Source organism: Artemia sp. Qi Xiang Cuo, chromosome 5 (assembly GCF_049724085.1).
Source record: "Artemia sp. Qi Xiang Cuo chromosome 5, ASM4972408v1, whole genome shotgun sequence".
Taxonomy (NCBI): Eukaryota; Metazoa; Arthropoda; class Branchiopoda; order Anostraca; family Artemiidae; genus Artemia; species Artemia sp. Qi Xiang Cuo.
Genome location: NC_142798.1, coordinates 304,642 through 331,673, shown reverse-complemented (window position 1 = coordinate 331,673; position 27,032 = coordinate 304,642). Strand labels below are relative to the sequence as shown.

The 27,032-nt window shown below is 34.7% G+C and overlaps 1 protein-coding gene across 1 annotated transcript in view; it reads left to right on the top strand.

The window, feature by feature from the left end:
- Positions 1-6,135: 6,135 nt before the first annotated feature.
- The window catches only part of LOC148951693 (ras GTPase-activating protein-binding protein 1-like), a 46,501-nt gene continuing 25,604 nt past the window's right edge, over positions 6,136-27,032 (top strand). Inside the window, exon 1 of the mRNA XM_089089251.1 lies at positions 6,136-6,179. The gene's annotated coding sequence lies outside the window, so the exon portion shown is untranslated. The remainder of the gene's footprint in view (positions 6,180-27,032) is intronic.

Sequence of the window (27,032 nt, the reverse complement as noted above, 5' to 3'; positions counted from 1 at the left end):
ATCTAAAAAGCGGATTATATATATATGACTGAAATTGTGAATTGCATCTTCCACCAATCAATTTGCTTGACTCGTAATATATATCTCCAGCGGAATTTATCGAATAGTTAAATATCTTTCGATTTTGCTGGGACGTTTACTTGGAATTGCTGTTAGCCGTGGCATTACTAACGGCGGCTTAGGTAACTGCAAGCTTTGAGGCAGCGTTGATAAAGTAATTGATTCTTAAAAAGGTACGCCTTTCTATTTTAAGTAGCTAGTAATTATCATCAAGATGGCGAAATCAACGTAAGCCGAGCTACAGATTTTAAAGAAATTAACTGAAATGTCAATAGAGCTTAAAAAACTGAATTCCCTGTGCGAAAAGGTACAAAAATTATCAATGGAATTTTCGTCAATTTCAGAATCTCTGAATAAGAAAATTTGAAGTGGAAAAAATATCGGATAATACAGAGGCGGAAGTTCGTGAGCTGAAAATGGAAGTTGCAAAGAATAAAAAGATAATGGATAGAATTGAGGCGGATAAAAAAAGGTGTAATGTGATACTCTACAATTTTAACCCAAAGATAAGGGGCTCTAGTCTAAAAGAGGACATTCTTAGATGCTTAAATGAAATTGTAGGATGCACCATGATAATACAGAAATATATTAACGATACTCTTCGTTTACCATTAAACGAGAAAATTAGACAAGTTGTGATTAAATTAGCGTCTATGGAATTAAAAAAAAAATCCATATTTACTTCGGCTGAACATTAGCCTTTTGGAGCAGGATAAAGGCGCAAAAACATGCTCGAGAAAGGGAGACGATTCAGGATTACCAATCATTTGGACCTCGCCAGATAGTGAAAGCTCCGGTTTTTTATCAGGAGCATCCTAGTTGGGAGGATATAGTAATGCATGGGAACCAGTCAAAATTGCCAAAATAGGGAATACAGGGACATAGTGAATCGTGCTTAAGTTTTTTAGTTTGGAATTTACAAAGTTATATTAGGGAAAAGTTAGAAAATCTATTAGAATCAAGTACATCAGTCGGTTGTGAAAGTTGGTATGTTGTTTGCCTTGTTGAGACTTGGAATTCTCTAGATGAATTTTCATCATGTGAAGATTTTGATGTTTTTGAGTTTCGGAGAAAAGTTTTGGCAAATGGTAGATATTATGCAGGAGTTTCAACGCTTATAAGGAAGGGTGTATTTAATTTATTTCGTAGGCTAGAAAGTGAGTCTGAAAAATTATTATGGTTATTATTATCAGTTAAAAATGTTCACCTTGTTGTGTGTGTTGTTTATTTGCCTCCGAATAACACTTCTTACAGCCGTGAAGATACATGGAAATTGGTTGAAAATGAAACTCAGTTGTATAAAAGAATGTACCCCTGCCGTAATTTTATTTTTCTTGGGAGCTTCTATGCATATGCTAGTGAAAAGGACGAGTTTCAGGTTGGTGAACCCCTTGTAAATGAACCAGGTCAGAATGTTTGTTTGGAGAATGAATTTGAGTATATTTTCCCTATTAGGAAAAGTAGGGATAGGTCGCGGAAAAAAAATAGATGGGGAAGGAATTTAATAAATTTTTGTAAAAAGGAAGGGTTTCTAATTATGAACGGAAGGTTGGGAGGAGATTTTGGTGTGAGTTATTCTACGTGTTATAGTGGGTTTAGCCCGAGTTTAATTGATTATATTCTATGTAGTTTTTCTCTTTGGCCCCGGGCGGTGGACCTCAGGATCCTAGAGTTGGTTGGATCTTACCATCTCCCAGTTAGTATTAAGCTGAGAGCGTGTATTTGACACTCCGAAAGGGGAAATGAACGGTGTACGTTTGAGGAAAGGATCCTTAAACTAGTTTGGATAGCCAAGGTGAAAGAAGAATTGGCTAAAATGGAACTAGAAAGTGAGGAAGTTCAGAATTATTGCCATTTGATTTTGAATTTTTCAGAACCAGTTGAATTGCATCAAACTATTTCGGTAATTATAGATATAATTTATGATAGCATCAACCATTTATCTAAGGATAAAAAACATCCGGCCGGAAAAAATGAGAGTTTTTTCGATTAGGAATGTAGGCAGAGAAGGGAAGAGGTAATTAGGGTTTTCAGGCTACTTAAAGCAACAGACCCATTGGATCAGGAAACGAATTTGCGCAGGTTAGCTGAATATAGGAAACTAAGGTCAGATTATAATTGGGTTAAAAGAGTTAAAAACGAGAGAGGGACATATGAAAATTAAGAGAGATTAGAGTGTAAATAACTCTAGAGAGTTTTGGTTAATGGATAAATTTTTAATCCCGGGCCTGGGAATAAGAGAAGAAATCCCAGCAGTTGAGACATAGCCAGCTTATTTTGACAACAGGAGTCAGAATATGTTAGGGCGAATGCGTTGAATGGTTCAGAGGATAGAGACTCAGGTCTAGGGACGGCAACATGTCCTTTAAGACAGAATGATTACGATTTAAGTAGGCCTGTTTCTCAACAAGAAATTTGGAATCAGTTGAAAAAGTTGATTGGTAATTCGCGTCCAGGAACAAATGGTATATCTACAAAGGCCCTGAGGTTAGGAAGGACAACTTTAATACCCATGTTGGTCGCACTTTTCTTAATTGTAGTAGAGAAAGCTTGTTGGCCTCGCAAAAGGGACATTTCTGTAGCAGTGCCTCTTTTTAAGAAAGGTAATAGGAAGTTACATGAAAACTTTAAGTCTATCTTTATGGGGAATGTTTTAAGTAAATTGTTTTGTAAGGTTCTGGAATTTAGGCTAAGAGATTGGTTGGATAAGGAGGAAATACTTAGCCCGATGCAAGCGGGATTCAGATCGACATTCAGCACTGTTGACCATATTTTTACTTTGGTTGTACTGAGAAGGAAATATGCTATAGGGAAAAATGGTCAGCTATTTGTAGCCTTTTTAGACATGAAAAGTGCTTTTGATTCGGTAACTAGGAGGTTATTAATTGAAAGTCTTTTAGAAATAGTCTTGCCGTCTTGCTTTGTAGCAATAATTGCAGATATATATCGGAGGGTGAAGTTTTTTGTGAAGGTTATGGGAAATTTTTCTAGTCTGGTTACGTCTCATGTGGGTGTGAAACAAAGATGTACTTTATCTCTTAAGCTCTTCTCCTTGTTTGTTAAAGATTTAGATAGGTTTATGAAAAATAATGGAGTCCCTTATGTATCTTTGGATTGGTTTAGGCTATCATGCATGTAATTCTCAGATGACATAGCTCTAGGTGGCGGATAGCAGAGATAATCTTCAGAAGCAATTAGATATAATAAAAAATTATTTAGAAAAGAAGGATATAAATTTGAACGCTAAGAGATAATTAGTATTAGCATTTAGGGGTGAAGAAGATGTTGATTCAGAGGTTCATTTCAATTTGGGAGGAAAGGTCTTAGAGGTTAAAGAAGAATTTTTTATTTGTGTGTTAAGTTTAGTGCATTAAGGGGGATGTCTAGGCACGTAGAAGATTGTAATTTAAGAGGTAATAGGCTAATAGATATGCTTTTGAGAAGCAATTTAAATCAGCTAGCTGACATGAGGATCCAGAAAAGAGTTTTCCAGACAAAAGTAGCTTCTAGTCTACATTGGGGCTCTGATGTTTGGGGTTTTTCTAAAGCAGCTACGCTAGTAGTATTTCAGCTAAGATATATTAAGGGAATTTTAGGCTTGAAGGATTCATTTAGTTCAGTGGTACTGAAAGGAGACATGGGGCTTTTCTCTTTAAGGAGTGTTAGACTGGTTAGAATGGTAAAATTCTGGGAGAAGATAATTAGGCTACCTTGAGTTCAGCTTCTTAAGGCAGCTTATTTGGAGAGCTTGAAGGACGGTAGACGTAATTCATGATGAAATCAGGTCAAGAAAATACTGGACCTTTGTGGACTTTCAGAGATTTGGAATGAAGGAAAAGGCCCTGTGGCCGAAACCGTGTCAGTATGGAAGGAAGTCCAGCGAACCTTAAATGACCAAGGAATCCAAGAGTGGCAAGCTCATAAGGACCAATCTATGTCTTTGAGGTTTTACTCCCAAGCCAAAGACGGTTGGGGAGAGGAGGTTTACTTTAAATTTGGGTTGAATAATGAAGACTTGAAGAATTTGATGTTGGTAAGAGGGGATAGTTTGGATTTAGGTGAAAGAAGGAAATTTTTGGGAAAGTTTAGGCTGGCGGCTGGCCCCTATTTGTGCCCTATGTGTGGATGTGGGAATGAAAACTTGTTTTATTTTGAATCCGAGTGTGAAGAGCTGTTTGAGTTGCGGAATGAAAGTTTTGGACAAGTTTTTGAGAGTGAATGCTGGTTAATTGAGCGGATGGCTGAGAGGAACACATGTGCTACTAAACAGTTGGGTAAGTTTCTTCGTTTAGGGATTAGACATAGGGAGTCATGTTTGAGGGGATAGCTTGTTACTATTTTTAGGATTTGAATTTTATTATATATAGTTTGTTGGTTAAAATGTTGAACCTTGGCGTGTTTCTTTTTTTTGTCGTTTTGTTGTTCTTTTTTTTATTTTTATTATCTAAAGTTGTATTTTTGATCCTGAGCTTTGTTTGTAGAATGCATTATATGCTGCTATGGCCCACAGGCTTTTTGCAATAAATCTTATCTTATCTATTATTTGCCAGAATATTCAGTTTATTGAAAAGTGGATGTGATTAAGTGAATTGAAACTGAACCGTACCAAATATTTTTTTTGTGATTTATGGAGGAAGAACAAACTATTATCCTTGAGTAATCAATACGAATATTGGTAATAAGAGGATTAAACATCGTGCTGTTTATAAGTAAATGGGTTTTAAAGAAAATATTGCGCTTGTAAGTAGTGAACTGGCTAAGAATGATGATTTTATTAGAAAATTTAAGCATGTTTTTGCTCGTCATGCACTAAGAGCGGGGCAATTGTGTACGGTACATTTATGTCTGCTATAATGTTGTTTGTCTTGGTCAAAAACTTTCGCAAACCAGATTGCTCCTCTTTGGGCTATTCAGAATGTGGCTATAAGAGGTTGGTGACAGCCGGAGCGTTTCAGTCTGGTAAAGTCAGCATGAAGTGTATATACTACCTTTTGTGCGAATTTGTAAATTTTTTAATTCTCTATTTATCTATAATGATCATCTCAAATTACTGTCTTCATGTTTTCTTTATTTTCATATATGCGTCCAGAAGAGGGAAGTGGGGTTATAAGGGCTTGTGACCCTATATGAAGGTCAAAAGTGCCACTAATTACAGGAGTGGAGATACAAAAAACACCCTCTACAGGGCTAAAATTAAGCTACTGTCCCTGCCTCCAGAGAAGGAAAACATTAGTTCTGTATCCACCCCTTTTTGCATCGTCTCTTCACAACTATAAAACTCGAAGTTCCCTTTTGATGCGTAGACCGTTAGCTATAACTACTGGATTGATATTAACATTAAACAGCATTCTATTAAATGGATTTCTAATTTAGAAAGGTTCATGAAATGAGTTAAAATCGTTTAATATTTTTCTGGGGTTCTGTATAATGTTGATATTGAGTTTTTTTAAGTTTATGTGCTTGGTGTGTCTAAGTTATTGACAATCTTAATTATCATTTTTGGGATGGCTGGTAGTGTCTTTGTGCAAATGTTTCGATCTTTTCTGTAGTTTAGGTGTCTACGATCGAGTAAATCAGGCCCCTATCGTCTTTTTTTCTCCTTCTGTTCTGATTTTCTTGAGGTATTTTTGTTAATGCTGTATTTTGTTTAGTCCTTTACAGGCTACAGCTTCTGGGCATTGCTGTAATGGGCGTAATTTTTTTGGAATAAATACAACAGACTAGTGTAAGATTTCTACTCTGGTTTCAACCATGATATAAAATGTATAATTAGTTTATTACCAAAGGAAATATTTGACTTTTTTTTGGCTATTAAATTTTAACTGTTGTTATGTAAAGACTGATTTAAATATTGGAGTGAGGAAAAAAACATCGTATTATCATCCATTTTGTAAAAAAAATAAGGTGGATTTTCAAAATGTATTCCATAAATATCAAATTTTTGTTTTTATTAGAATTCGTATTCGTCTTTTGATTAAAAAAAAATTCTCAAAGCAGGGGGACTAAACTTATGAGAATCTACGAGTTAAGAGCCATCTATTGAAATTATATAATTTTATATTGGCAACGTAGCTTTTGCAATTGGCAAACAAAAAGGTGCATGCGGTTTGGGAATTGAAGTGAGTTCGTTTGTTTTCATTAATTTATGTTAATATTTAAAATCAAACCGCTGTTTTTTTTCCAAATAAGGTATGAAACAATATTCCGTGATTAGCCTAGGTGGGTTTCATGAGGCTTGGCCCAGATGCACTGTTATAATAAGAAATTAACTAGGCCTATGCTATGAAGGTGGTTTCTCTAAGATTTGCCTAATCAGTTTTTCTGGATATTGTTGAATATGCGCATGAATTAGATCTAGGCCATTAGCCTTTGTAAGAAAATGGGCCATGAATTTCTAAAACAATTTAACCTAAGCTATTAGGCTAGGCCTATTTTTTATTTTATTAGCATTGTTTCCCTTAGATGTAGTCAACCATTTCAAATCCACTGTCTTTTCTTCTTTGCTTATCTTTGATAAATCCTTGGTAAAATTGGTAAAATTCTACTTTAGCTACTTTTGGCTATCTTGGAAAGGGGTTAGGTTAGGAAAATGAAACTTTCAGGGATGGGTCTACAGGCTAAATTATGTCCCAGGAAGGTATTTTGAAATACCTACCTCCACTCCTTCTCCCTCTAGAGGGTCCTGAAATTTGCTTACATGACAGGTCTATACCCATTGAAATTTTGACAAAACAACATTTTACCTTAATTTTCAGTTATCAGTTTCTTTTTCTCTGGCTTTAGCTCTGAAAATGCAATTTCAGTTATTTGAGCAGAATTTTTGTGCCATATCAATGTTTATTCCCAAAATGTAGGAAATGTATTTGCCTATCTTTAAAACGTTAGAAATTGGGATTGAGCAAAGCTGTGAAGCTGAAAACAATTTTGTTATACTTCATTTAAGCAGAAGATCTATTTTGCAAGGTTTCACTTCTATAACTCACAGATTTTTAAAGATCATCAAAGATCAGGCCCCTCTACAGGGAGAAGGAGTGGAGGTAGGTACTTCAAAATACCTTCCCAGGACATACTTTAGCCTGTAGACCCATCCCTGAAAGTTTCATTTTCCTAACCTAACCCCTTCCTAAGATATTCAAAAGTAACTAAAGTAGAATTTTACCGTAAATTTCCCTTTTAGCTACTTTTGGCTATTTTGTAAAGCTGTTAGGTTAGGAAAATGACAGGGATTGGTCTACAGGCTAAAGTAGCCTATGTCCCAGTAAGGTATTTTGAAGTATGAACATCCACTCCTTCTCCCCTTAGAGGGTCCTGACCTTTGATGACCTTTAAAAATTTGTGGTTGTAAAAGTGAAGCATTGCAAAATAAATCTTCTGCTTAAATGAAGAAGCCTACAAGAAAATTGTTTTCAGCTTCACAACTTTGGTCAGTCCAAATTTATAAGGTGTACAGAAATGCAAATATATTTCCTTAATTTTGAAAAAAAACATTAATCTGACTTAAAATTCTACTCAAATAACAGGAATTGCATTTCAGAACTAAAACCAGAGAAAAAGAAACTGATAGGCCTAACTGAAAATTAAGGTAAAATGTTTTGTCAAAATTTCAATAGGTATAGACCTGTCACATAGGCAAATTTCAGGGCCGTCTAGAGAGAGAAGGAGTAGAGGTAGGTACTTCAAAATACCTAGCCTACCCTACCTGGGACATACTTAAGCCTGTAAACTCATTCCTGAAAGTTTTATTTTCCTAACTTAACCCCTTTCCAAGATAGCCAAAAGTAAAATTTTACCAAATCCTTACTTAGTCCATCTAGTAGCCTACAAAACATCATGAGCTCTGCCAGAAAGCTTCCTAGGGTGGTATGTGCTCATAGGAGCCAGGTGATATTCATAAAATTTAACTAGAAAAAAAAACAAATACATCTCCTGATGCCCTTTTTATGCTCTTTCCAAATTCAGTAATTGCTTCCATAGTAAGTTCTATTTTGAGTCCTTAAAAGGGCTAAAAATGGCATAGAACCTAGATATGAAAAGTTTAAAAGATTTTGCAAAAAAAAGAAACTGTGTAGTGAGAAATTATGGTAAATTTTTCATTGTTTGTATTATTGACTTATGAATAAAGTAAATATGCCACTTAATGCCTTTTCTTTATGCTCTTTCCAAATATATTAATCAATTTTGCCACAAAAAAAATTTATCCCCACCCCTTTATATACCACTTCAGGGTGTATATTTGCACATTAGGGAGAGGGGAGGTAAAGTTTATTTTGTAAATTTCTAGGTACCCTATAATATAGCTAGGATTAAAGTGAAAACATCATTTGGTGCCTTTTTTTATGCTCTTGTATAATACAATATTTTGGTTGCAAATTGCATCTGAGCCCTCAAAGGGGCTGTAAAGGTATTTCATTTTTGCAACCTCACAAAGAAGTTATAACCTAACCTGCAAAATACTTGATTTTCAGTTCAAACTTTTCCTACTGTTTCAAGTTTTTCAAATGCTGTTTACAAAATCAGTGCTGAATTTTGCAATTTGAAACTGCTGACAATTCAGGTTATATTCTAATTCATGGTATATATTTGCACAATAGGGGTTGGGGGGGGGGGGTAAAGTTCATGGTAAATTTGCAATGGGCCACATAATTTAGCTAGGATGAAAGTGAAAACATTGTTTGATGCTTTTTTCTGCTCTTTCATAATTCATATAAAATACCTTTGGAGCCCTTGTAAGGGCTCAAGATGCAATTTGAGACAGAAGCAATTATTGAATTATGAAAGAGCATAAAAAAGGCATCAAATAATGTTTTCACTTTCATCATAGCTAAATTATAGGGCCACCTAGAAAGTACCATTTATTTCTGATGCAAATGAGAAGTAAGTTTAAACTTCACAACCCACCCCCTCCCCCTAATCTGCAAGTATATACCCTGAATTGGTATATATAAGGGTGGGGATAAAATTTATTTGTGGCAAAAGTGATTATTATATTTGGAAAGAGCTTAAAAAAAGGCATTAAGTGGTACAGTATGTTTACATTATTCATAAGTCAGTAATATGAACAATGAAAAATATTACCATTTGAGGCTGATTCAGGAATGTTGTTTATTATTTTCATTAGTCTTAATAGTAAAATATTATTATAAAAGCAAATCATGAAGAATTTTTAAGTTACCTTTTGGGGCCCCATTAAGGGCTGAAAATGGAATTTGCCCCAGATTTGAATATGTAGGCTATTTATTAACTTTTTTTTTTTTTTTTACAAAGATCTAGCCTAAGTATGAATATTCTTTGCTTTTCAATGACAAATTTTGGGAAGAGGAGAAACATGCTGCATATTATAAAGTAACTAAGAACTCTTGAGAAAAAAAAGTTTCACCTTAATCTTGTGTTTTAGTCTTTTTTTTCCTTAGATCTATCTCTTGAGAATTTAACTCATATAGTTTCAGTAAAATTTTACCATTCTGACTAGGTTTACATGCTACAAGATTGGCTCCAAGGTATTTGCCTAGAAAACTAACCTAACTGCAGAGAAAGGAACATCTTAAGAAAACAATTCATACATCATAACATGCAAACTAATCATAGTTGACACATTTTGCATGCAGCCTTGCTATACTTTACCCCCTCCCCCTAATGTACAAATATATAACCCTAATTATATGTTTTTGGTGCATTGTGCCACTTGTTGAAACAACTGAGATGCATTGGGAGAATATATAGGAAGTATATAATTTGGGCTATATAGTTGCACATCAGGGAATGGGGGCTGGGGGTACATACAGCCCTTTAGCAGGGCTGCATATAAAATGTGTTAACTATGATTATTCTGCATATTATGAAGTAAGAATTATTTTCTTAACATGTTTCCTTCTTTCCAGTTAGTTCTCTAGGCAAATACTCCCTTTAATTTTTGAAAATGCAATTCCTAGTATTTCAGTGGGATTTTTAGCCTAATCAAGGTTTCTTTCCTAAATTTAAGAATAAATTTACAAATCTTTAAAACCATATTAGCCAGGATTAAGTGAAGGTATTTGGCTGAAAATATTTTAATATGCCCTAGCTCAGCAGAAGATCTATTTCTCAAGGTTTAATATATATGTACTTTAGTTATCTTAAATCACATTGACCAGTGAGATAAGGTGGTGTTGAACCTCCTATAGAGACTCATTAGGGGGCATGAATTTCATAGATTGTATAACACACAGATTTTAAGGGTTATTAATGGTCAGTGCCCTTTGGAGAGGAAAGGAGAGGATGAAGAAACTTCAAAATACTCTCCCAAGGGTTTATTTCAGGCCCTGGATTTGTTCCTGAAAGTTGCATTCACCTAACTTTACTTCCTTCTTAGATAGCAAGGAGCCCCTAATACATCCTAAATTCATACTGATTTCCCAGGGGGATTACTCCATCCACCTTCCTTCATTAGATTCATCTAGGCTTTGGGTAAATTTGAAGTTTTTTTTTTATACTTATAGTGCTAAAATATTACTAGCACAAGATAAAATATTACTAAAATATAACTTGTACCATTGGGTTTCTTATTTTATACATTTGCAAAATATAACAGTAGCTTCTCTCAACAATCCACCCTACCTCCTCTGATGGCCCCAGATATAGTCCAAATTGTATATTGCTTTATAATCATAAATATTGATAAACTGCATCTTCATTAATGGGTAGGTGCATTCTTGACTTGTGAAGAGCATTTGCATAAATAATTGCACTAGAACTTAGGTGGATAGAAATAATGTGTTATAATGGTTGAAAATGTGGATAACAATAGTAGGGAACATAATCTAATTAATAGAAACTTGCTGCATATTATGAAGTAAGAATTTTGAAAAAATCACTAAATTTTGGATTTTTATGTCTCTGTCATTAGATCCTCTTGGAAATTCAATGCCTAAAATAGGGAGGAAAAACTTCTGGACTTAGATTATGCTGATGATTTAAGCATCCTAGATGAAAGTGTAAGCAAAATGAAAGAAATTTTTAGAGGTTTTGCAAGTTCAGAGTGCTAGAATAGGTTTGAAAATTAATGTTGGGAAAACTAAGTCAATAAGGCTAGGAATAAGTGAAGATGAATAGGTGATTTTGGGTAGTAAAAAGATTGATCAGGTTGGCAGCTTCACTTACCTTGTTAGTATTATTAGTAAAGATGGTTGGAGCTGTGAAGATGTTAAAAGTAGGATAGCCAAGGATCAGGGTGTCTTTTTCACAGTAAAAAAAAGTTTAGAAGAATAGAAAGACAAGCCCTTGGAAAAGTGGATGGAGATTTGCTAGAGTCTTCTAAACAAATTGCCTACAGATTGTTCTGGGTGCCTGGCTGACTGACTGTATTTCAAACAGTAGGCTGTATGAAAAATGTGGTTCAATCCTGCTTTCTAGGGCTATAATGAAGGAAAGGTAGAAATGGCTAGGGCAGGTTCTGCAGATGAAGGATGACAGATTTCTGAAGATTGTACTTCTTGGCCAACTGTTCAGGGCTAAATCGAAAGCAGATTGTCCTTGTCTATGGTGGGAGGACGTTATAAAGAAAGATTTAAAGGAAATGGGAGCTTCCTGGGAGACTGTAAAGAGGGAGACTTTGAATAGATTGGGATGGAGAAGGAGCATACATTTCTATGTTGGCCTCAGGCAGCTTGGTGCTGCTGTGAGTTGTTAGTAGTAGTAGTACTATAATGTTGGCAGGATTTTACCACTTTGGCTGCCAACAAGATAATTCATAGATTACTTTCTTTGCTAGAGTGGCAACTATGAGTTATAGTATGTCAGTGCTAATATGGATATACAGCTTCTGAGAAGAGAATAAAAAATCAATGCAGGCTCATAAAGACACAATATATTGATGAATGAACAGAAAATATACACATAAAAATTTATTCAAAATAAAGAAGTAAAGAATATTTTTATTGTATGTGAAACTTTTAAAACAATCTTCTTCACAAAGGCTTGGCTTTTCTTTGCAGTTTAGACATAGATATTGTATTTCATGTCATTTTTTGCTTGGAGATACATAAAACATAGCTATTTCAAAAAAAATTCCTGCTATTTCAAAATTTGAAAAGGCCAGAAACAGCCTTTGTATTTGACCAGAAGATGGCATGTCATTCTGGACCCTTTTGGAAGGATTTCTGCTTGTTGAAATAATGAACAGTTTGACTCATAATAAAGCACAATGAAATAAATTTCAGTAACTACAATTCATAACAGGAAAAGTTCAGCATCCAGCATCTTCTTGAAATTGATAATAGTTTAGGCTTGTGTAAGAACTTTGTACAAGCTCTATAAGGATTATTTTAGAAAATGTAAAAAAAAGGAACTTTAATAACCACTAAGCCATCAAAAGAATTGGCTTGATGTTGATTCAAAATAAATAAAATTCATTAACTTTAAGGATGCCCATCAAAAGTTAAAAGCTTTGAGAAAATGTAACTGATTTCATAAACAAAGGAAACATCCATAAAAATCAAGCAATCCTCATGAAAATTACATCATCAAACTTAGCATATCAGAAAGCTTGTAGATTGGGAGAGTTCATTCAAATTGAAATTGGATATTTTGCTCCTCAAAAGTCATGTAGTCTAGTTCACATAAGATAAATGGTAAACATAAAGATGCTTTATCTTAATCCTTATATTAACTAAGCTGATTTATTTGATTTTGTATGAAATCATGCACTATGACATATAATTGTGCAGTAGTTATTATGAAGGATAGATGGTGGGTAGGGTATTGTGTAGGGGGGGGGGGTGCAATATTTGTATTAATAGGATTTAATGACCCAGACTACCTACAAAATAAAGCAACACATAAGCTTTGCACAAATGCAAGAATAAAGTAAGCATAAGCATATAAGCATGGTTCAGAAGCACAAGCAAATCAGGATTCTCTATCTTCTTTCTTTTATTCTTTGAAAAAGCCCCACACTTATTAGAGGCAAATACTAAGCAATCACTAGAACCAAGCTCAGCTCAGCAAGTTTGATTTCTGCTGATTCATTGTCACTCACTGGTATGTGTTTGATGATTTGGTGTACATATACATCTGTTTCCTTCTGCAGTTTGTCATTAGTGTCAGGTAAGTGCAGCCTGGTGAGAGCATCAGCAACAGGAATTTCTGATTTGGGATGAAATTGCAGGTGGAGATCATAAGGCTGAAGCTGCAATTTAGTAATGACACTTACACATCTTCCATACAAGTAATGGTGAAAATGATTGCAGCAATAGACAATTGCATAAAGCTCTCAAGTTGTGAATATTTTTGTTCAGTCTTACTTAGTGCCCAAAATGCATAGGCCATAAATTCCCCACTACAGCAAAGATGAGCTCCCAAGCCATGGCCTGAGGCATCAACTTTCAATTTTAATTTTTACTATGATGTGTTGGAAACAAATGAAGATTTAAGCTCAGATAGAACTTCATCAGGCTTGGGGCCCCAACTGAGTATGTCTGGTTTGGCAATTTCATGTAGGGTCTAGTTTGGAGTGGACAAGTTTGGTATATACTTTCTGAGCTAATTCAGCATTCCTGAGAGGGTGAGAAGCTCTTCTTGGGTCTGAGGACTGAGCATTTGATTGATAGCTTTTGAACACCAAACTATCATTTTTCCTTATTAAACCTCACTCCCTTGTGATTGCTCAATCTAGGAGGGCTTTCAGTTGCTCATAATGTTTCTCCTTGGTTCCCCCGAATACCAGGATGTCATAAATTATAACTCTGAATCCATTTAGTCCTTTAAATGGTTCTTCCATTCTCCTTTGAAACTTGTCTTGGGCTGAAATTCTGCCAAATAGCATTCTCAGAAGTTGGTATCCTCCATATATGCTGAATGTCATTAGGTAAGATGCACTTTCAGACAGTGCAAGTGACCAATACCCAGATTGTGCATCCAGTTTGCTAAAGACAATAGCACCATGAAGTTTTGATGTTACATCTTCTACTGTTGATATAGGGTAATATGGCTGCTTTATGCATTTGTTTAAGTTTATGGGATCTGTGCATAATTGAACATGTCCATCTTTTTTCTACCATTACCCTTGAATTGACCCAATCTGTGGGTTCAGTAACCTTCTTGATTACTTCATCTCACTCCATGTGTGTCAGCTCCTGCAGCAGTTTAGTCTTCATTGCTTCAGGAACTCTTCAGGCAGGACATGCAGTTGGTACAGAACCTTCATTCAGATGTATGCTGCATTTACCCTTCAGACAACCAATACCACCAAAGGCAGTTTTGTACTGATTGTGTACACAGGTGTTGAATTTTCTTGAATTAACATCAAGCATCAGCTTAATCAATTCTAGTTTGATGCTTGACCTGTAGCCAAAGATGGGAGTGGATAGTGAGTCAACAGCATAGAATTTGTGGTTCACAGCTTTGCTGGACTTATGGCTACATGGTAAATCATTAAATCCAACAACTGTGTCTTGGAATCACAATAGCTGGTGAGTCTTTGACTAGTTAGATGAAGCTTTGGTTTGAGCTGATCAAACCAAGGATGGGGCTAATCAAAGAAGGATTTAGGAGTAATATTAGCTTGGGAACCTGTATCTAGCTTGAAGCAAACAGGAATCTGGTTGTTTATTACCAGGGTTACAATTACTTCATCCTTCTCACTTCTGATCAATGACATACAAGAATACTGTATTGTCTTCTTCTGGGACTGTGTCTTTTTGTTGGATTCATTTGTCTGTCATACTCATAATCTTGCTCCTACAGACTTTTGGAAAATGATATGCTTTTTGCAGTGGGAGCAATTTTTTTCTTTTGCCGGGCTAACATGTTTAGCTGAATGTGCTCCACCACAAAAGTAGCATTCTTTTTTTTTGGGGCATTGCTTGTGAATTCTCTCTGACTGTGGAAATAACTTTGGGGGGAGTTGCAAGTAACAGCATCTATTTCCTGTTTGATAGATACAGATTTACTTCTGCTGAAGGACTTTAACTGAGCCTGGGTTGTTTTGGGGGTTCTGCATCTTTTTACAGCATTTTCGAAAGCTCATGAATCCCCCTCACCTGACTGCCTGGTTTCTTACTCCACAGACAATTCAATCACAAATCTTCTCATCAGGTTCCTTGTAAAGGCAAGGTTTGACTAATGTCTTTAAGTCAGTAATGTATTTTTCCAAACTTTTGCCCTCTAAATGGTCCTGCTTTTGAAAAAGAAACCTAACAAAAAGAGTATTTTTGTATGAGTTAGCATATTTCCAAAACTATGCTAGAAGAGGCTCTATTTTGTGGTTGTCACCATCCTCAAATTTAAAGGTATTGAAAATTTCTTCCCTTTTCTCCTGTCCAAATTAGAAGTAAGCATACAGAGATTTTTCAGTTTCCCTAGACAGAGGTCCAGCAATCATGAATTGGGTATGTTGCTCAGATTGGATTCCATTCCTCTGCAAGGGTACTAGAGTCCCAATTTACAGAAGGCTGTTGAACATCCATGGTAACTTGAAGAATCCCACTTCGGACACCATACAATATTTTTATCAATAGGATTTAGTTACCCTGGCTACCTACAAATTAAAGCAACACATAAACAAGGCATAAGCATGGTACAAACGCAAGCATAAAGTAAGCACAAGCATTATATAAGCATGGTACAGAAGCACAAGCATAGCAGGATGGTGCAGGAGGAGGGGCGTATTACATGCCTGAAAGTGCCTATCCTGCTTTTCCTGAGACCTAAATAATTTCAATAATTTAAAAACGTGAAAATTGGAACTTAGAATGTTGACTTTAAAAAAATGACTATTTTGTCAAAATTTTAACTGACAAATTAAGATGATTGAAACTGAACTTATTAGGATTTTCAGAAACTCATATCCCAGGGGTAGGAAGCTTGAAATTAAATTATATAGAATTTGTTTACTCAGACAGGGAGGATAGGGTGTATTGACAGGGAGTATGAGTAAGGAAGCTGCTAGGTTTTTTTTTGGCTGGTAAGGTATTAATAGTAGAATACTAATTGCTCATTTTATGACTAAAAAGTTCAGGGTATCAGTTATAGTAGTATATGCCCCTGTAGAACCAACTGACAAAGATACTTACTAGTGACTAGATGAATTTTACTTACAGTTACAGGAGCAAACAGACAGGGTCCCAGGTAGAAATATGGTATTTTTATTAGGAGATTTTAACACCCAGGTTGGTAGAAATAGGGGTAGATGGTATCGTAGCCTAGGTAAATTTGGTGTAGCAAACGAAAACAATAATGCATACAGACTTTTGCAGTTTTGTAGGTATAACAATCTAGTTATAACCAATATAGTGTTTGGGCATAGAATGGCCCATAAGTTAACAATGTATTCACATGACAGTAAGACAGCAAACCTTATTGATTATTTTATAGTAAACTGAAGACTGGCAGGATCAATACAAGATACTAGAGTATATAGGAGTGCTGTTATTGATGTTAAAAATTAAAGATCACCATCTAGGAGTGTCAAGGGTTAATTTAAAGCAGAATTTTGGGAAGGGGAACTACCTCCCGGAAAGGTAGGATGTTGGTAGCCTCCAGGATGAGAATTTGAGAGAAACTTTGCTGGTACTGCTGAAAACTAAACTGGAGAGTTAGTCAGTTTGGACTTGTCCCAGTTAAAGATAGGAATGGGACCACAATTAGTGATAAGGAAAGAGTTAAATAGATATGGGGAGAACATTGTGAGAATGTGTTAAACCAAGATAGGGTTGCAGGAAAAGATATAGAGGAAAATGAAAAAGTTTATAATACCTTGGATGTGAAAGAATATTTGTTTTATGAGGAAGAATTAGTGACAATACTAAAAGGATTAAGAAATAATAATGTTCCAGGTGCTGATAGTGTTGTAAATGAGTTTCTTGAGTATGGTGGCTCTGGGGTTAGAAATAAGTTACTGAAGATTATGAATTTGATTTTTGAAAAAGGGGTAGTACCTAACAATCAGAGGCAATGCTATAGCGTTGCCTATAGTAAAGGCCATACAGCTCCAATGTTTTATTATTATTTATTTTTTCCAGAGGCATTTCATATGGAAGGGGTTTTTCCCACACTTTTTTCCCAAGTCTATCCAATAAATTTTTTAAAATAGCCATTTCATTAAAAATAATTCAAAGGTCAGATAAGAAAAGCTCCTGTGTCGACGCAACCCCCCAGAGTCCAGAGGCAGGCGTTGTAAGTAATGCTCTGGTGGCATATATCGTTTTTACGGAAGGGATTCTGGTATAAACTTGGGAGAGGGTTCGTTTGATTGGAAATTGAAAGTTCTTGTTCACTTTTTAAGAGTCAAAAGAGATCGGAGGGCAACTAGCCCCCCCCCCCTCTTTCTTGGCCTAACTGCATCAGATAAAAATTTTTAGAGATATATAGACATTGTGTTAAAAATAGGTCGATGTTCAGATAACAAAAACTCCAGTGTCGACACAGTCCCCAAGGGCCAGAGGGTAGGCCTTTTCAGCTGTACCTTGAGGGCATATATGGTTGTTATGGGAGGGATGTTCGTATAAACTTCATAGAGGGCTCATTTGATTGGAAATTGAAAGTTGTATTTCACTTTAAAAAGTTATCAGAGGGCGGCTAGCCTCCCCCCACACTCCATTCTGTTTTTTTCCAGAGGCACTATATTTAGAAGGGGTCGTCATATAAACTTCAAACGGGGCAAACTTTTTTCACTTTGATATTGTTACTTTGATACCAGTTTTGATACTTTGGTGAACATTTCATTTTTTTTAAAAGTTTGATTTTGAAATAAGGAATTTTTAAAATCTTGAAACTTTTTGCAATCAAAAACGAACAAAAATTATATTAAAAAAACTTTTTGAAAAATAAGTTTTTCAAAGAAAAGTAAAGGCCATTTTAAACTTGAGCTCAGCAGATAAAAATACCTGTTAAAATTCAAACTCAAAACAACCAGAAATTACTATTAAAGAATAAATGAAACCCAAAAACAAACAGAAATTAAATAAACAATCATTGGAAAAAACATACAAGTAATAATATAAATGAATAAATAGATCTTAAAGCGAGTAAACTCAAAACAACCAGAAATTACTATTAAAGAATAAATGAAACCCAAAACGTACAGAAATTAAATAAACAATCATAAAAAAACATACAACAAGTAATAATATAAATGAATAAATAAATCCTAAAGAGAGTAATCCTTGGATTTAATATGAAAATCGAGCTTAAAACGAAAAAAAAAATATTTTGCTATTGAAGTATAAATGAAACTTAAAACTAACAGAAATTAAATAAACAATCAATGCAAAAAAACATAAAATAGATATTAATGTAAATGAATAAATAAATCTTAAAACGAGTGAAACTTAAATTGAATATGCAAATCAAGCTTGAAACAAACAAAATCACAACAAACAAGAGTTTGGGTGTCGCCTCCTTCTCTCACTGTAAAAGTCTAAAACTTACTGCGTCATTGGCGCTTTACTGAAAACCAATTTTATTACAAACGATTTCTTTTGTACTTAATATTAAAAATAAACGTTAAAATTACAGTAAAATTTTTAACTGATGAGCTTTCAGCAATTAATATCATTATACATCAAATATACAGTATAATTTATTAGTTCTTTCTAAAGTTTTTCAAGACGAATATAGTTTCACTACAAAAAAGAGTTTGGATACTGCTCCCCCCCCCCCTCCTTAACTGTAAATAAAAACTAAAAGCCTACTGCGTCATTGGCGCTTCAGTGAAAACGAATTATATTACAAATATTTTCTTTTCCAGTTCTTGCAGCATTGAAAATAAAAATAAAATTAGAGTGAAATGAATTCTTAAAGTGATATATCTTTCAACAACTAATATCATTGTATATCAAATATTCAATTTGATATTGTTTATACTTTCCAAGACTGTTCAAGACGCATTAATTTTCAGTAAAGCACCAAAAACGCAGTGGGTTTTAGACTTTTTTTTAGTGAGAAGGAGGCAATATCCAAACTCCTCTTTGTAGTGATTTTTGTTTGGTGCAAGCTTGATTTGCATATTCAATCTGAGTAAAACTCAAAACGAGTTTCACTCGTTTTGAGATTTATTGGTTCATTTACATTAATATCTATTGTATGTTTTTTTGCATTGATTGTTTATTTAATTTCTGTTAGTTTTAAGTTTCATTTATACTTCAATAGCAAAATATTTTTTTTTTCGTTTTAAGCTCGATTTTCATATTAAATCCAAGGATTACTCTCTTTAGGATTTATTTATTCATTTATATTATTACTTGTTGTATGTTTTTTTATGATTGTTTATTTAATTTCTGTACGTTTTGGGTTTCATTTATTCTTTAATAATAATTTCTGGTTGTTTTGAGTTTGAATTTTAACAGGCATTTGTATATGCTGGGCTTAAGTTTAAAATCTCCTTTACTTTTCTTTTAAAAAATTATTTTTCGGATTTTTTTTTAAATGATTTTAGGAAAACCATAATTAAACCACTGTACAAGAAAGATGATAAGAGTGAGTGTGGTAATTATGGAGGCATTAGTCTGGTCTCTGTGGGTAGCAAATTACTTACTAATATTATGCTTTTTAGACTGAGGGATGATCTAGAAAAAATCATAAGAGAATAACAGTCCGGTTTTAGAAAAGGTAGAAAATGTTTCAACAAAATTTTCACTCTTAGGTTAATAATTGAGAAGTGCCTGAGTTTTCAACACCTTTGGTCCTCAGTTTTATAGATTATGAGCAAGTGTTCAATTCTGTTGATAGAAGAGCTTTAGCAAAAGTCTTATCCTTGTATTATATACCAGACAAATACATTAAAGTGATTTGTGCTATGTACAATAACATTGCTGCAGTTAAGGTAGGAAATGAGGTTATCAGCTGGTTTTGTATTAAATCGGGAGTTAAGAAGGGTTTTGTTCTATCCCCCTTTATATTAATCATTTTGATGGAATTTGTCTTAAGGAGCACAGGAAAGGCAATGGGACCCCATGGAATCAAATGGAGAGAAAAAACTCCTGGACTTAGATTATGCTGATGATTTAAGCATCCTAGATGAAAGTGTGAGTAAAATGAATGAACTTTTAGAGGTTTTACGTGTTCAGGGTGCTAGAATAGGTTTGAAAAATAATGTTAAGAAGACTTCAGTCAGTAAGGTTAGGAATAAGTGAAGATGAAAAGGTGACGTTGGATAATGAAAAGATTGATCTGGTGGGCAGCTTCACTTACCTTGGTAGTATTATGATTAGAATACTGGAAGCTACAGTGATGACAGTGGTCAAATATGGATCTGAAGCATGGGTGCTCTGAAAAGCGGATGAATTTTTACTCGATATTTTCCAGAGAAATTGCCTATGGATTGTTCTGGGTACCTGGCTGACAGACCATATTTCAAACAGTAGGCTGTATGAAAAATGAGGTTCAATCCCACTTTCTAGGGCTATAATGAAAGAAAGATTGAGATGGCTAGGGCATGTTCTGCAGATGAAGCATGACAGATTGCAAAGAATGTTCTTTTTGCCAACTGTCTAGGGCTAAATGGATAGCAGGTTGTCTTCGTCTGGGGTTGGAGGATTTAAACAAAAGATTAAAGGAAATAGGTATTTCCTGGGAGGGTGTAAAGAAGGAGGTTTTGAATAGATTGTGATGGAGGAGGAGCGTGCGTAGCTGTGTTGACCTCAGGCGGCTTGGTGCTGTGACACGTTGTTGTTAGTAGTAGTAGAAAGAGTGTGTTTCAATAACTAAATTATCTAACTCTCCACAGGGTTCATATAGGTGTTGGTGAGGGTATGTTTGCATGGGGAGGGGAGATATAGTGGTTAATCTCTCATCTCAGTTCATTTAGACTAAGCCTGAATAAGGTTGTTGCAGGGGGATACCTTCTATGTTATTACTGAAAAATGTTCCTGACATTTATTTTAATGCTTTATTTACCTAAACTGATTCTTTTATAACATAAGGTGGTATAAGTGCATTTTAGCAATTGTTAAGAAGGATAGTGTGTCATTTTGAGGTATGGGGTTAGATGCCTCAAAGAGTACATTTTAATAGCCTAATTTTCAAGGTCTCATTGGGTCTTCAGATAAAAATAGAATGGGTTTTGAGGAATTGTGTTTGTATCCCTCTTTTTTCTCAGAAATATTTTGGGTCTCTGCTTTTGGTCTATCCCTACAGAATTTTCCACGGGGGAAGTATTAGCGGGAGAATTTTTTATGGGGGAAATTTCTCTGTGTGAAATTTTCCACAGAAGTGGAGGGGGGATTTTCCACATAATTTTAAAAACTATCAAAAGGGAAAAAAGTCAATCTTTAGTGTAAAGAGTGAGTGATAAATTAGGGAGCAGCCCCATTCATACACGAAATAATTTCTGTTTGTTTTACTTTTAATGTTACTCCTTACTTTCAGTTGAAAAATTTGTTTCTTGTTTATTTTTAATTTGAGCCAGGTATGGTCATGATTAAAGGGTATTTTTTAAGTCTGTGATGCTCAAGATTAGTCTTGGCTGTTCCCTTGGAATCCTTGAACCATTACAATCACTTAAGAGATTCTGGCAATCACTTAAGAGCACTACTTTTCTCAACTGAAAACCCTTATGCCAAACACCATTATGTAAGGAAACATAGGCCCAACATGTTTATCTTGTGTAATTTTGAGTAAAAGTGGACAATAGTTGCTTCAGCTGAATACTATTTTCAAAACCTGACTTTAGGCTCTTTTAATGCACCAGCTGCTTTGTATTAACTAGATTTGAATATACCAATTGGAGTACAGTTACAGGAGTCCACAGCTGCTTTTCTACTTTGTATCTACATTTTTATAGTAAAACAATCTAAACCTGTTATTTACAACGTGGGGTGCAGGCCCCACCAGCGGGCTATGGAAATATTTTGGTGGGTCAGGGGCAGGACGTGCACCATTCAGCTGGCTATACTTTGGATATTTAATGGGGAAAAAACATTTATCAGGTGAATAATATGACATTCATATACATTTGAAGAACAAAAAAGATACATTATATTATTGCAAGGATGCTATACAATGTTCTAAAGGTGCTGCATTTAGATAACATTTCTAATTATTATAAAATGACAACCCCAAAAAAAGAAACCAAGTTAATGGCATTTTAAGCTTTCTTCAGCTGCATACACATAAAATTTTAAATAACGTAATTTAAATATCATGAGGGGTTATCAGAACTTTGAAATGCCTAGGTGGGGCATTGCCCAAAATTGGTTGGGAACCACTGATCTAAATCATGAGCTATCCTAGTCCTTGCTGCTTTTACATATTGTGTTTATTAATCATGTTGAAAACGAAAAGGCCAATTTCCAACCTGATTTTTGAGTAACTTAGATCAGTGAACAAGCAAATTGCACCTACTGTTTGCTTTATGAAGGAATGTATTTGGTGAAATTTACTTCATCTACATTGAATTTATATTTCTGTATGGAAAGGTTATTCTCTCTCTTAGAGGATCTCTCTCTCTCTCTCTCTCTCTCTCTCTTAGAGGAGCGACCTCACTGATGTCTAGAGACACGCCTGCCTTTAAAAGCCTTAATATCTTCTTATCCTCTCTGTGGGAGAACCTCTTCCATACAGAAGAGGTTCCTGAAGTTGAAGGCTATTCAAACCAACTGTATCTAATTCTACCAAAATCCTGCAAATAATAATGAATCTAAATACACTGACTTTTCTTTAAAATCAGAGATTCTACAGTTTATTGAAGACAAAAGAAAATATATTGGTTCAGTCCTTCTTTATGCAATGATTTCAAAAATTGTCTCATAGTGTTGTTAAATTATCGTAAAATAAAAAATCGGTAAGTAAAAATGGTAAAATAGCGTAATCTCTAGGAAATAAAGGGTCAAATTGGTGTTTTGGCTTGCCCTGTAATTACAAGACCAGTAGGGATTTCCTCTAAAGTATCACTTACAACTTTTAATGAAATTTTTTAATGATTCTGATTTTCCTGGGCTTAAAAAAGCCAATATCCCTTCATCTAGTTTATCAATTTAATTAACTGTCAAGTTTATCCCTCTAGTAATCTTGTGCCTAGAGTAATGCCTCAGCAATTGGACAGTACCTGACTTCGGACATCTAAGTAAAAAAAAAAATGAATAAATAAAATTTACCATTATTTAGGGCTAAAATCATATAAGTAATCTTTTTCTATATGTAAACCTAAAGAAATGTTACCCTAACAACCTTGAACGTTTGAATAGCCGTGTTCAGCCACATTCCTCATATTATATATATGTTATATTTATTTATTTATAGAAGTACCAAATACAATTAAAAATGAGGTTTGTAACACTTTGATGACTTTGATTAAACTAAGCACTGGATCATAAGAGCAGAAAATCACAGTCACTTTCACAGTCTTTAAAACTCTTCAACGGGATTTGCTTGCAAATCTACCTCCTCTTCAATTCAATCATTTATTACAAGTGGAGAATTAGATGAATTAGATCTTCTCTTTCAGAATTAGATTCTGATTCATGTGACCATGCCTGTTTCAAAGCCCCCCCCCCCCCCCAAAAAAAAAGAAAACAAACAACAAAAGTCTTGGATATGGCCAAGAGGATTATATATCAATTTCTACTTCCACCCTCCTATCGTCTCTCCCTTAGAGCTAATTCTGTAATTATCTGATGATTCTTCCAAAAAACAACTGCTGAAACGCAAGGGCCGTTAAACTAGAATAAATTTTTTTTTTAGAGACTGTAGTCAGTAACAACTGACTCGGTAGCAATTGGTTGAAAAGCAGGCTAAATCTTAGAAAAAGGCACTGGAACGTTCGATTTCCTCAGGTCTTTACCATAGGTAAGGCAATACGATTGTCCCTGACAAACAGGAGAGTAAAAATTTCAATTTCCCTTCTAATGAAATTCTTGAATTATCCAAGGGGAAAGTAGGGGGCAATTTTCCAGGGGGAGGGGATGTTCCGTGGGACTATTTTCCATGGGGGCTTCGCCGGCTTCTGGGGAAAAGGCGACGTGAATACAAGATTTCTTTGAGATATGAAATTTAAAATAAAAATGAGGATATTATTTCTGCTTTGGTTCTTGTCATTATTGAAAATACAGAACATGTAGTTCTTTTTGATGAGGTAACTTTTACATCTGCAGCGAATGGTTTCCTACATTCTTTTAGGAAGGCAATTGAAATTAAGAAAAATCCATGGATAGAGACCTTGGTTTAAGTAGAGATACTGGAGACATGGCGCCCATAAGCTGAATTTTAGAGAGGGGGGCTGTATAATATAAATCTCAAAACAAAAATATAAAATATAAGGCGGCATCATTTAGCCAGGGGGCTGGAGATCCCCTCTGCCCCCCCCCCCTCCCATATGGGCGCCCATGACTGGAGATATCCCTATAAACCCAGTGTAAAATAACTTAAAATTGAAGGATTCGAAGAACATTTTTCTTCATTTTAATTTAACATCATCTGACCACACTTTTAATGAAAATTGGATCAGTAGACAACCTAAGTCAATCACTAAGAAGATTTCTTGCCCAATCTAATTGGTGAATAGTCTTTAATTTATTCTGCCTTGTTTTTTGGTTAGTTTGATTCAGTCTTTCTTCTGCTTAGTTAGGGTAAATTCAAAAGGTTAGTCTTCCTTCTTTTTTTGAGAACTGAAGACGGCTGGGCGGAAGTCCCCGACGAAATATCTACCTCTTTCAGTTTCGCTTCTTTTTTTATGCTGGCTGACATTACCCTCATTTTTCACGGCTATTTAGTTGTATTATTTTTTTTTTTTTTTTGCTTGTCATATGCCAATCCTGGTTGTAACCCTTACTATCTTTAATACTTCGCATAACTAAACTAATTTTATTTCAACTGATATTTCACCATTTTAAAATTATAACTACCTGTACTATAATACACTTTATCGTTCTGATAACAAGAGATCTAAGTCAGACAGACCACTTTTAGACTGGGAAGCACAGCTATACACAAAACAAAATCATATTATATCCCTTTTCTGCTAGCCACTTCGCGCTTTTGGGCTCTTAAATTGCAAGCCGTTGTAAAAATACCGGTAAAATATGTGGAATACCGGTAAAATAGGTAAAATACCAATTTTACGGGGGTCCGTAAAACTACGGTGAAATACGTAAAATACCCAATTTTACGGAGACCAATTTTATCAGTTACAACACTATTGTCTCATAAACTAAACATGTCAATTGTTATATCTGCTCTTGTTTGAGTCCCTTTTCTTATTTTGAAGCACCATTTTGACATGCAAGAGAAATGAGCTTGAAGATGATAGAATTGGAAACGGTTGATGTTGAAAGTGAAAAAACAACAAAGAAAAAAAAATAGATGATGAGTGATTTTTATGTTCATAAACAGATTTTTATGTTCATGTTTCTTCGTTTGTATAATTTTTCTACTAATAAAGTATAGACTAAATAAAATTCATGTGCTTACCCAATAATTTTTTTTTTTTTTTTATCTTTTATGTTTTACTTCAAGGGTATTTGGAAATACCATTTAAATATATTCAATGTATCAGGGAACCCTACTGTAGAGGTTTAAAGCTCCTATCTAAAAAAATGTGGAATCTTGTTGTTTTTTTCAAGTGTGTGTTTTTTTTCTTTTCTTTTTTTTTGCTGGGGTGATTTTTTTGAACCAATAGTCATAGAGGATCGGGAAAGGATTCATTTGAACAGAAACTAAAAGTTCTAGTGCCCTTTTTCAGTGACCAAAAAGATTGGAGGTCAACTAGTCCCCTTTTATCCGAAAGTTGTTTGATCAAAAATTTTAGATAGCTATTTTGTTCAGCATAGCTCAAAGGTCCAATAGCTATGTCTTTGGGGATAGCATGACCTCGCAGCCCCTGGGGAAAGGGCTTTAAGTTATTAAATTTGGCCATTGTTTATGTATAGCAGATGTTATCAGAAAGTAAACAGACATTTTTCAGGAGAAGGTTTTTCGCAGGGAGAAATTTCTGTGGATAGGGAAGTTTCAGGGGGTGAACTTTCTTGGAAAAAAATTATCCATTTAGGGGGATACTTCCTGCAGAATTTGAAAAATGATCAGAAATTAAAGTCTTTCAAATGAAAGTATGCTAAGGAAAATTTTTCAGGTGGAATCGTCTGCTAGAAGTTTTCCCTGGGAAACTTTTTAGTAAGGATAGAATTGTCTGGGGGAGGGCATTTTATGTTGGAGGATCTTTTCAGGGACGGGGGGGTGGATTTCCCAGCATAATTTGAAAAAACAATCAGAAATTAAAAAAAAAACAGGTTTTTTCTTTTAACTGAAAGTAAGGAGCAACATTAAAACTTACTACAAAAAGAAATTACCTCGTATATGAGGGGAGTTGCCCCCTCTTCAATACCTCACTCTTAACACTAAAGTTTGACTTCTTGTTCCATTTCATTAAGAACAACTCCTGAAACACAAGGGACATTTAATTAGAATAAGAAGCTTTTTTAAAATTACTAAGAAACTTTAGCATGAAGAGCAAGGTATTGAGGAGGGGACAACTCCACTCATATACAAGATAATTTCTGTTTGTTCTAAGTTTTAATGTTGCTCCTTATTTTCAGTTGAAAAAACTTGTTTTTTTTGTATTTAATTTGATTGAAGATCAGTATTCTGAAAAGTCTAATGCAGAATAAATTGTCAATTCAAAGTTAATTGTGCCAATCAATTTTTTTCAGTTGCTTTTTCAGTTGCGTTACTTAAAAAGGGGCTCCTCTTTGTTAGGTTGTGTTTTTAGGATTTGTCTTTTTGTATATTGTCAAGTAGTTGTTTGTACTTTTTATCCTTGTCTTTTGTATAGAGCATGGCTGGTCAGAGGTTTCAGCCAAGGTATTTGTATTTTTCCTATTCCTATACTGGCTCCAAATTACTTTGTTTTTTTTTCTACATTTTCATGTTTTGCCTAATCAGATGCCTTGTACCCAGTCACCTAAAAGCTGTTTGGCCTTGGTGCTGCAGTGATTTGTCTGTAGTAGTAGTAGTACCATGAGAATATGCATTCTGTTTTTCATTATTTGTATATATCGCTATTATAATTA